The sequence below is a fragment of the Dermochelys coriacea genome, chromosome 5 (assembly GCF_009764565.3).
Source record: "Dermochelys coriacea isolate rDerCor1 chromosome 5, rDerCor1.pri.v4, whole genome shotgun sequence".
Taxonomy (NCBI): Eukaryota; Metazoa; Chordata; order Testudines; family Dermochelyidae; genus Dermochelys; species Dermochelys coriacea.
Window position 1 is genome coordinate 11,092,911 of NC_050072.1, and position 10,530 is coordinate 11,103,440.

Consider the following 10,530-nt stretch of genomic DNA (forward strand, 5'->3'; position numbering starts at 1 on the left):
ACCTTGTGCATATAATTAAAGTAAATTGTAACTAATATATGTTGCCTTGATCTTTTCCTTTAAGCTAGCTGTGTGTTAGCAGAGATAAAGCTAACTTGATTCAGCATAACAAGTTCACAGCTGGCACATGGATGGTGGTTCCCAAAGGACACATATAAATCTAGCGAGGTGAGAAAACCCTTGCCCTTTTTTTACTGCTGCTGTTGTGTGATTCAGAGATGAATATCTTGCCCTTTTCTCTGAATAAACTTTCAATGGCAAGACACTGAGGTAAGCCAGACTCTCACACAGTCACCCTGCAAATGTTAGACAATAAGAAGAATCTGAGTGATTTAAAAACATAATGGCTGACAAACTCAACCCTACATACCTACAGTCAGACACTTACATCCGTATTTAGGAATCTAAAATAAAAATGGCCTGATTTTTCAGAGTATTCATGTTCACTTCACTGGAAGTTGCGGGTGCTCAGCACCTCTGATCCCAAATTTCAAAGTTGGGCCCAATGCCCTTTATTACTAGATTGAAGGTTTTGCCTATTGAAACTAGTTAAATTCTTTATGAAGTGTCCAGTATAAAAAGATATGTTTAGAAATACCTGATGCGCAGGGATACCTTTGTAGTTATCGCCAAAACATTTTGGGATTGTTTGTCACAACAGGTACCTTGTATCTCTTGATGTCTCACTTCTTCTTGAGAGCTTTAATACTACACAATAGTTTAGGTCATGAAGAATACCTTATTCAGGTCACTGGCACCTCTATGATAACTATTATTTATTGTTTGCATTACTTTAGCACCTAGGAGACGTAGTCATGGACCAGGACCCCATTGTGCTAGGTGCTATATAAACACTGGGGCACCTTGTAATGACTCAGTGGGAAGAATCCTAACTACTGAATCACCAGGACCATGTCTGGGAACACCTTCTATAGGGCTGAGAATTCTGAGGTCCATCTTACTACAGACCAAGCCACGGTCCCATTTAACACATGGATACCACCACAGATATGAATATGACACCTACATGTTAATCTGCAATGATACTATATAAGATTAATTGAAAGTATTATGCCCTGTTCATACCATCACCTGCACTTTGCTCTTTGTTATCCATCTCTGTTGGGATATATTCTAATGTTTCATCTCAGAAGTTTCAAACAGTCATCATACTATATTTTAACAAGCTGCCTGAGAAATGTTTCCTTCTTTCCCCAAAATATAGAATATCCCCTCAAATTTACAATGGCAGAATTGCCAATATTTACTCCAGGACCAGTAAGAGATTTAAGATAGTCAGGGTTATACTATTATAGTGGAGAGATGTATAGCTGTCCAACAGGACACTCACTTCTATTCCTGGAATCTTTTGAGGTCTGAAACTGAAAAATTACAATACTTAGCATTTGAGTACTTCACTTTGAAACCTTAATATTCTTTTAACATGAGGAAGGGAGTAGTTATGAAATTTCCTAAATTTTTACAAAAGAAAAAACAATAGAACTCAGAAACTCCATCACGTGGAACCAATGTCTAGCCAACAGCAGAATGATTTGGCCTCCACAATATATTCACTCACTGAGACAAGGGACCTATGGAGTCTGAATCATCAGTGTGCACCTTTATAGATTTGTTCCATATTCACCTTCATATATACCCTAGAACTGAGGCTGGGTTCAGTCTTAGAGCCTGACTGACATTTTCTCCCCATTTCTCAGTTACCATCCCCTCTAACTTTCCTCATCTCTGCAATGTTTTTGAGTAAGTAATCCTCTCTCCTCGCCCAAATACCTTTCACACAACAATATGCTTCACTGTTTTCAATCTGGATAGCATGGAAACAACTCTCTTCAAGGTATTTAAGCTCATTTACTCTGCCGCTGTTGGCTACTTCTCCCTCTCTGTTCTCACTGCAGCCTTTAATACTGTGGGCTACTCTCCATCTTCCTAGATGTTAGCTATAATGATATCTTTGTGTCCTTCTTCTGTGTCCATGATTCCAATCCTATTTCAGAATGCCCTGTTCTCCTCTGTGCAAGAATCCCTTATCTATGGGGCTTAACAAAGGAATCTTGTGAGTCCATCCAAATTTCTTTTCACTAAATATATCAAAGACAGAAGCCCAGCTGTTGGACAAGACAAGCATCAGGAAACTCCACCTCTCCCTCTCTTGTCTACATGGCAAGTTACTGCACCACAAGCAAGGGTATGAATCTACAGTGCACCAGTTTGCCAGGCAGTAACGTCCCATGTGGACACTGTTCTAATGCATTGAAAGGTCCACAGTGCAGCTTGGCATACTACTCTTTCAAGGAGTATTAGGCTAAGAGGCACTCCAGGACTTTCAGTGTCCTCTAGCTGTGTCCACACAGGAGGTTACTGTGCAGCAAGCTGGTGCACGTGATCTCACACCTGGGCTTGCTGTGTAGTGACTTGCCACACAGACAAGCTCTTTGACTCAGACATTCCAGATGTTCCCACTGCTTGATACAGACAACTGCAACAGTCAAGAAATTCAGGAGTTTTCTTTCTTTCTTTCTTTCTTTCTTTCTTTCTTTCTTTCTTTCTTTCTTTCTTTCTTTCTTTCTTTCTTTCTTGCTAGCTCAAATATTACAAAGCTGATTCTGAAAAAGAGAAACAGAATTGATAACTGTGCTGCCTTTTGATTGGTATGTTCTCTTCTACATATTTACTCCTCTGTGGATACTGAAGAAATACTAATTGTCCATTCAGGTCTACCAAAAATAAAGTTTCCATTTCTCAGGCATACTGCTCCCTAATTGAAGTTTGATGCTGTATAGATCGGTTTATATACGCAAGCTTTCTCCAAGTGTTTTCTTTTGCTAATTGGAAGCAATGTTTAAATGTCCCACTTCCAGAAAATCACAGTTGCGCAATAAGCTTTTCCAATTTGCTGAAAGGAACTAAAAGGCTGTATTGCAAAATCAAAGTGTGAGACAGGTGACTCATCCATAGAAATGTAAATTACATATCATTTCTTTCTCATCACATCTCTAATGTATAGGTATAACTCTTAGAACACAGATGCTTTTAGAGCTACTTGAGGCAGGAGCAATAATTAAATGCTGTGAACAACGGGTTAAGTAGTTCACATTAGGGCTCAGTGAATGGTGCTGCAAAATATTTCAAGGCACCTAAAGGCAGCAGTTTCAGGTGTCATGTCTGGTGCGATATAATTTCAATGCTTTTTTAAAGTATCTTTTTCTGGTAGACCACAAAGAGGCCAATGGCTTTTTCAGATGTGTACCTGTACGGGGAGACTTTGGCAAACCAGTAAAGTGCCTGAAACCACTATGGCTTATTGCTAAAAGCAGCCAAGTCAGCACATTTAGCTTAACCAAGGTGGGGGGGGGGCAGGATGTGCCCCAGGAATATCTGTTGGGGCCTCAAGGCTGCAAACTCTGGAAAAACCCACATTTGGTTAATCGATAATCAGAAGGAGCCTCTTGCTTGCCCATTGGAACTGCCTGCTTAACAAGTTTTCTTTAAGTGACATGTTATTCTATTACTAACATATAAATACGGGGGAAAAGTTTGAGGTGGGGGACTCTTCAGGACTGGACTCTCCCTCTGGATGCATCTTGTGTTCCCCACTAGCAGATGGGCTGCCATTGTGCCACTCAAGAGCCACACTCAGCTTTGGTAATTCTCAAGGGTTGGGGGCATTTTACTTACCTGTTGCAGACATGTGTATAAGTGCTTGAGACTAAGTAAAGTTTATCTTTAAGTGAAAGCACTCTTGTGTTGTCCTGTTTGTGCCAGTCATCTATCCATTGGACGGCCGTGTCTCCCCTGATTTATTTCCTGACACCACCTCGCACAGAGTAAAAGTTACCAAGAGCTTTGGGTTGAAAGAACCATGGGTAACAGACCATTTCCCATCAATGCAAATATTCAGCTCATCCTTCATTTTAATTGATGTTAGTCACAAACTTTTAGCGGAGAAGATATTTCTCAATAATTTAGTAGCTCTCTCAGCCCTCTTTTCTCTGCCCTCAACCTCTGATCCGAGGAAAAGGGTTTTTTTTTGTTTGTTTGTTTGGGGGTTTTTTGTAAGCAATTGTGTCTGTAATGTTTTTTGGAAGACCGCTATAGCAATTACAATACATGAGGCAAACATAAGCATCATGTAGCAACATGCAAACCACACAAGTAAGCCACCAAGAATCAAGGAATGGAAAAAATGGATCCTAACGGGGAAAATACTAAAAAATAAAGAAAAAATAAAACCCAAACAAGCCCCAACAAATTGCATTAATTGTTCAGGAGAACAGAATGACTTTTGGCAGAACATTTTAATCACTTACCTACCAACTGTAGTAGCAGCAGAACCTTGGATTTCAGATTCTATAGAATGCTAGCATTTTCAAATGGATACACAAGTCTACTATGTGATCCTGCATTGTGTATGTATTTTCCATCGTATATATGGTACAGTGTTGTGATTCAGCAGGCGAAGGACTAGTCTATACAAAAGAAACATGAGGTGTGTTGATTTTATTAGCTGCTTCCCAAGTTTCCCTAATTACATGCTCTCTATAAAACATATTTAAAATGCTTTTTTGTCAGTGCTTTTCTAAAGACTCTGGCATGCTTTTAATCTGTGATGAAGGCTGCTATACAAAGCACATTATAAAATGAATATCTATATAGATAATAATGGTGCCCTGAGATCATTGATTTAACTGTGGCATAGCTTGGGAGCAGAAACTGATTCTCCAGAAAAACTCATGAAGTGCAAACCAATGTTACTTTGCTTGGGGAGGATAAAACCCAGTCTCTTGGCTTGCAAATCTTCTTGCACTTGAAACCAATATTCAAGCAGGTTTCTGCAATTATTTGATACTTATTAGAAAGAGAAAGGAGTTAATACTTGCATTTGATAATCACAAAATATTGTATATTGATACTGTGTCTTTCATTCAAAGATCCCTGTGTTTTATGAGCTATAGTTAAATGCATCTTAAGCCACCATCCAAGGGAAGCACAAATATTAGTGGCATAATAGAAATGGGTAAGGGAAAGGCCTGAAGGGGCTGGTAAAGAGCCAGCTGCTATTATTATCATGATTTATTCGTGAGCGGGGCTGTTAGCTCAAGCAGTAGCAGCTCATATTTTTAGAGAGAGTGCTGTATTGTGGATAAAGCAGTGGTGTAGAAGTGAAAAGATGTGGGTTCTAATCTTGGCTCTGCCCCTAACCTGCTGTGGGATCTTGAGAAACTCAGACATTGCTTGCACACCCAATAATAATGTAATACCTAGAAGTACTAGCTGAGATCAGGGTCCCATTGTGCAAGGGGCTGCACATACACACAGTACGACAATTTTTGCTATGAAGAGGTTACAATCTAAATGGACTAGACAGCGAAAGGCAAAGCAGCAGAGGCAGAGAGGTGAAGTCACACAGCTATGCTGGGTTTTAGGCCACTTAAGCATTCCCCTCAGGCCCAGAAAATCCTCTGCTCCCCATTTACAGCACTTATAAGGAGCAATACAAAACCCTGTATAGCTCTGCCCTTCCCTGCTTGTTCTCCCTTCCCAAGGCTCATGTCAGCCACTGTCTCCTCCACTTTAATAAGGCTCTGTCATTACTAGGAAACAAGGTGTTTTCTTATTGAATGTTACCTACCAAGTGGTAACTAACATCAGGTAAAATCCTAGTGAAGACAAGGCAGTTGTGGATTAACATGTATTAGCTTGATTGAGGTGAACGCTCAGCTCCTCATTTGTTTGTGTGTTATTAGATGGGGAGAAGAGAAGGTCTCGATCTACATCCTTTAGACCATTCATTATTGTATATACCTTGATCATATCCCCTCTTGCTCATCTCTATTTTAACGTTAATCCAGACTAGTCTTTTCAGTCTTACCTTATGATGGTTTTCCAGGCACTTGATCATTCCCGCCACCCCTCTCTGAACCTCCTCTAGGTCTGTAATGTCCTTTTTAGATCAGGTGACCAGTACCGCACAGTATTCCAGATGAGGCTGCATGAACAAGGAAAGGAAACAGAAGTAAGGTATCAGAGGTTCCAAATGCATAAACTCACCAGTGGCCTTGTAAATAACATGTAGATAAAGAAATAGTAAGATGAGTAATGTATGATAAGCTTGCAGCTGCAACTTTGCTTACTAGTGCACTTTGCAGCTGTGGACAGTTCATGATCTCTACAGGGACTGGCTATAAAAATTAGCAGACCAATCATAAAGTGTGTGATATAATGCATTAACTAATAGTACTGTAAAAAGAAAAGGAGTACTTGTGGCACCTTAGAGACTAACAAATTTATTTGAGCATAAGCTTTTGTGAGCTACAGCTCACTTCATCGGATGCATCCGATGAAGTGAGCTGTAGCTCACGAAAGCTTATGCTCAAATAAATTTGTTAGTCTCTAAGGTGCCACAAGTACTCCTTTTCTTTTTGCAAATACAGACTAACATGGCTGCTACTCTGAAACCTAATAGTACTGTGTGTGTATATAAGCCAATTCATGATTATATACACTGCATGTGTGGAATACCTTGTACGCACCCCCTACACTTGAGCCTGATCAACTCAAGTATACTTTGATTGTATGCCAATAAAGAAATCTCAATGATAAGTCTGGAGTGGAACTGATTTTCTGGATTCCATAGAACTGGATAATGTGTTCTCCCGGAATTGAACAAGGTCCTCTGGATAAGCTGAGTGGAAAAGATCTCTGAGGGAATCCCAGCATGACTGATGCCAAAACCTGGGAGCCACTGATCTGGAGCAGGCAAAGTAACCTCCGTGATGAGCCCAGAGTAAACTCAGGATGCACTCATCTGGAGTAGGCTAAGCACATACCTTTTAGTGTGAGGTTCACCACCTAACAGTAAGGGCAATGGCACTGGAAGGGTTTAAGTGTTAAAATATGAGGAAGTTAGTGCCACTCTGGAGTAACGGGTTAAATTTAATGGTGAGCTTTATGGACTCCCCAGAGAAGTATTAGGGGGAGACTGGACCAGGTGATAAAGGAACTCCAGAGAGAGGTATTAGATTAAAAAAAATAAGAATACTTAGAATTCAGATGTCTACTGAATGCCATAAAGAAATATTTTTTGGCAGAGCACAGCAAAGATCTATTGAATGCCACTGAAATTTTTCAAAAATAGGACCCATTGGTAGCCATGGGAAAAATAGTATTGAGGTTTTATTATCTTAAGGCAAAGAATGCCCAAATCAAGGCAGTACTTTCACCACAAACAAAATACGTCACCTTGAGGGATGAATGCAAAAAGCATAAGGAACAAAGCTATAGAGGAGGAAACAAACTAAATGGAAGAGATTCCTGAAAGGTCAGGAAGAAAACAATGGCTGCTTGCATAAATCCAAGTAAAAAAAGCTGCTAATCTTTAAGTACTGTATTTAGTGAGTGCAGGCAGATTGTACTAAATTGAGAAATAAAAGCAAAAACAGTTAGAGATAAGCTTACAACTGCTGAGAAAAAGTCAGCTGAGAAATAATTTGCTCTGGGAGATAAGCTAGAAGAGTTATGGTCCCAGAATTTAGCAGCTCATGAGGTCTTGGGAAGTATCTTATTAAACAATGAAAAACTGAAGTAAGTGTGTTAAGAACAAAAGTTACATGCAGTTAAAAGGAGCTTTAGCACAAAGTAATATTGCAGAGGTTGGAGGGGCCTAGTTAGTCAGGGTAGTGGAAGTGATAAAACGTTTAAGAGGATGTTAACATATTAAAAAAAGAGAATGTTTGGTTTGATAATAAAACCCAATTATGGCAGTACAACTTGGTGCAGTCATGTCTGGTAAAATTCTTAGTAATGAAACAAATTGTGCAAAGGAGAGGACAGGTAGTAACAACTATCAAAGCTATGTTTTCTTCCCTGGGAAGTCTTTACTGCCATTTTAAAGGAAATGGTCCCTTCCCGATGAATGTCTATAAAAATTGATTGTAAATGATGCTGCATGCACAGAGTGACACATTGATTTGAATTAGTGGACTATGGATAATTTAGTCAAAATCAGTAAAAAGGAAATAGGAATTTATATATGGCTTGACTGCTTCTGAATTTACTAGTGGTGTGTAATCTACATACAGTTGTGTAGAAAAATAATTTAGAGCAGTCCAAGGGGCATTGATCAGCTCAAACCACAGACTGTAAGAAAGAAAAAGGAGAAAACACCTACTAGGTTGGAGAAAACATCAGAAAAAAAATCAAAGAGTAACAATTATCTTACTAAGTCTCAGACAACTGAGATCAAGAAGGAAAATAAGGGCATGAAACCAGCAGTAAAACAAAACATTGCAAGAATACAGAAATTATCAGAGCCCAGGTCAAAAAATTATCTCGCCTGTGCAAAAACTTATCCAAAGCTTTTATACATATATATATATATTGCAGTTTAGAAACATGAGCAACTTAAATGTGTCATCGGCTCACAAGGTGCAATTTACAAAGGGAAAACTTCAGGAGTGCAAAACCATTTCAGAAAAAAGAAGGTTCAAGGGCTCAGTTGACAAGGCCAAGTGGAGCAAAGTTAAAATATGCATTTGCTCTCTCATAATAAACTGTTTACAGTGCAGCAAGGAGCTGCAGAATTTAAGACAACAGGTACTTTAAAAATGTAACATGTATGTGTAAAATACATTGATTTTTAAAAGATTCCACTCAAAATGTATCCAAATCTTTCATTCTAGCTTGCAAACCAGGCACGTATACTCTCTGGGTGGCAGCCAATGTCTCCTGGCAGTCCACGTTTCTTAGCTAACACTTTGGGTGTCTCAAGGCTTTTACAAAATGTAACCTTTAAAACATATATATATTAATGTTAAATATAAATTAGTCAGTGAAAACCGGAACTATAAGGGAGGCCAGAACCAGGATAGTGGGGAGAGACCTTAGCTCCCTTTTTCAGTAATAAAGGTATAGCTGAAACAGCTGCAGAAGAAAAATAAATATTATTATTATTAACAATAATTATAATTATAAATATTATATATAATTAATTTGATATGGCTAATATAATGTTATACTAAATAATATAATATAATATATAATATATAATATAATGTTATAGCAAATAAATAAATATAAAAATAAATATAATATATTGTTACATTATCAATATAAATAAATAAGTAAATAAATCTAATCTAATCTAATCTAATCTAATCTAATATAACCTATTGTTATAGCAAATAAAACGTAGAATTTAAATTATGAAAGAACTGTGCATTCCTATGGAACATGCAGTGTATACAGTAAATGGGGTAAACAAAATGTAACAAGGCAAGTTATTTAATTAAAATCCCATAAGTGCTCCAAAAGAGGGGCCACAGTAGGTTGTGTTTTCTTTGGATGGCTGTGTGCTTTGAAAACAGAAACCAACCCAGCACCACGGAAAATAAGTAAATATAAGTATTCTGTTTTCTTTTAACAGATTATTAATTCTGGAGCTACTTTGAGTGGTGCAATGGCCATTCAAAAACATGACAAAACCTCCAACCATTGAAATCCTATTCAAAAGTTCCATTTAAATGTGGCATAAAATAAATGTTACCTTGGGAGTAAAAACAAAAAAACTATATGGTGGAGTGTTTTAAATAAATAAAAAAAAAGAGATTAAAAATGCCCTAGACTGGAAACAGGTCTCAATGGTTTAAGGTTAAAAGCCATAAGTGATAAGGCAGAAGAAAACTCGCCCTCTTTTATCACCAGAGAAAAGATAAAAAATTGGTACAAGAGAGGTGACACCAGTTGGTTCAGGATAAAGAAATTGGTTCAGGGTAAGGAAATTAACAAGGACCCAACCATGAAGTTAAATGTAAAACCACTGCAGCCCATATGGGTGTGGAAGGGGGTTGTTGTTCCTCCTTAATTACTGTAGCAAGTAAATGACAAGGACTGGAAAGCCTCAGACTTGTACTGCTGTTTGCCGTGGGGCTAGGTTGACCAGATGTCTCGATTTTATAGGGACGGTCCAGATTTTTGGGTCTTTTTCTTATATAGGATCCTATTATCCCCAACCCCCAATTTTTCACATTTGCTGTCTGGTCACCCTACGAAGGGGGGACATTAACACGTGCAGGTGTCATGTCTTACACACAAAGTTGCTGGCATGTAAATTCACTCTGAGGGAACAGTCTGCAAATTGCACATTATGACTGAGATGCTGAGAAGCTGGTAAAGTAAAAACGACCTATCCTGGGAATGGCAGGTTCTGTGGTGATGGCTGAAGGAGTCCACTTCCAGTATGAACCCAGGAAATATTATTTTTAATTGGCCTATGTGCTGTTTCACACCTGAATTTCCTGTGGTGATAGATAAAAACATTATATCTTCTACCAGTTTTCATAATGTAATTGAAATGTAGGCAAAGTTAAAATTGTAGAAGGATGCTTTAAAAGTATCACCCAAGTTTAGACATCCTATTCCTTCCATAAGCAGGGATCTTAAAAGCTTAATGGCTAAAACCTCCAAACACCTTATTAATGTGTTCAAGACTATGGTATGTGATATATCCAGTAA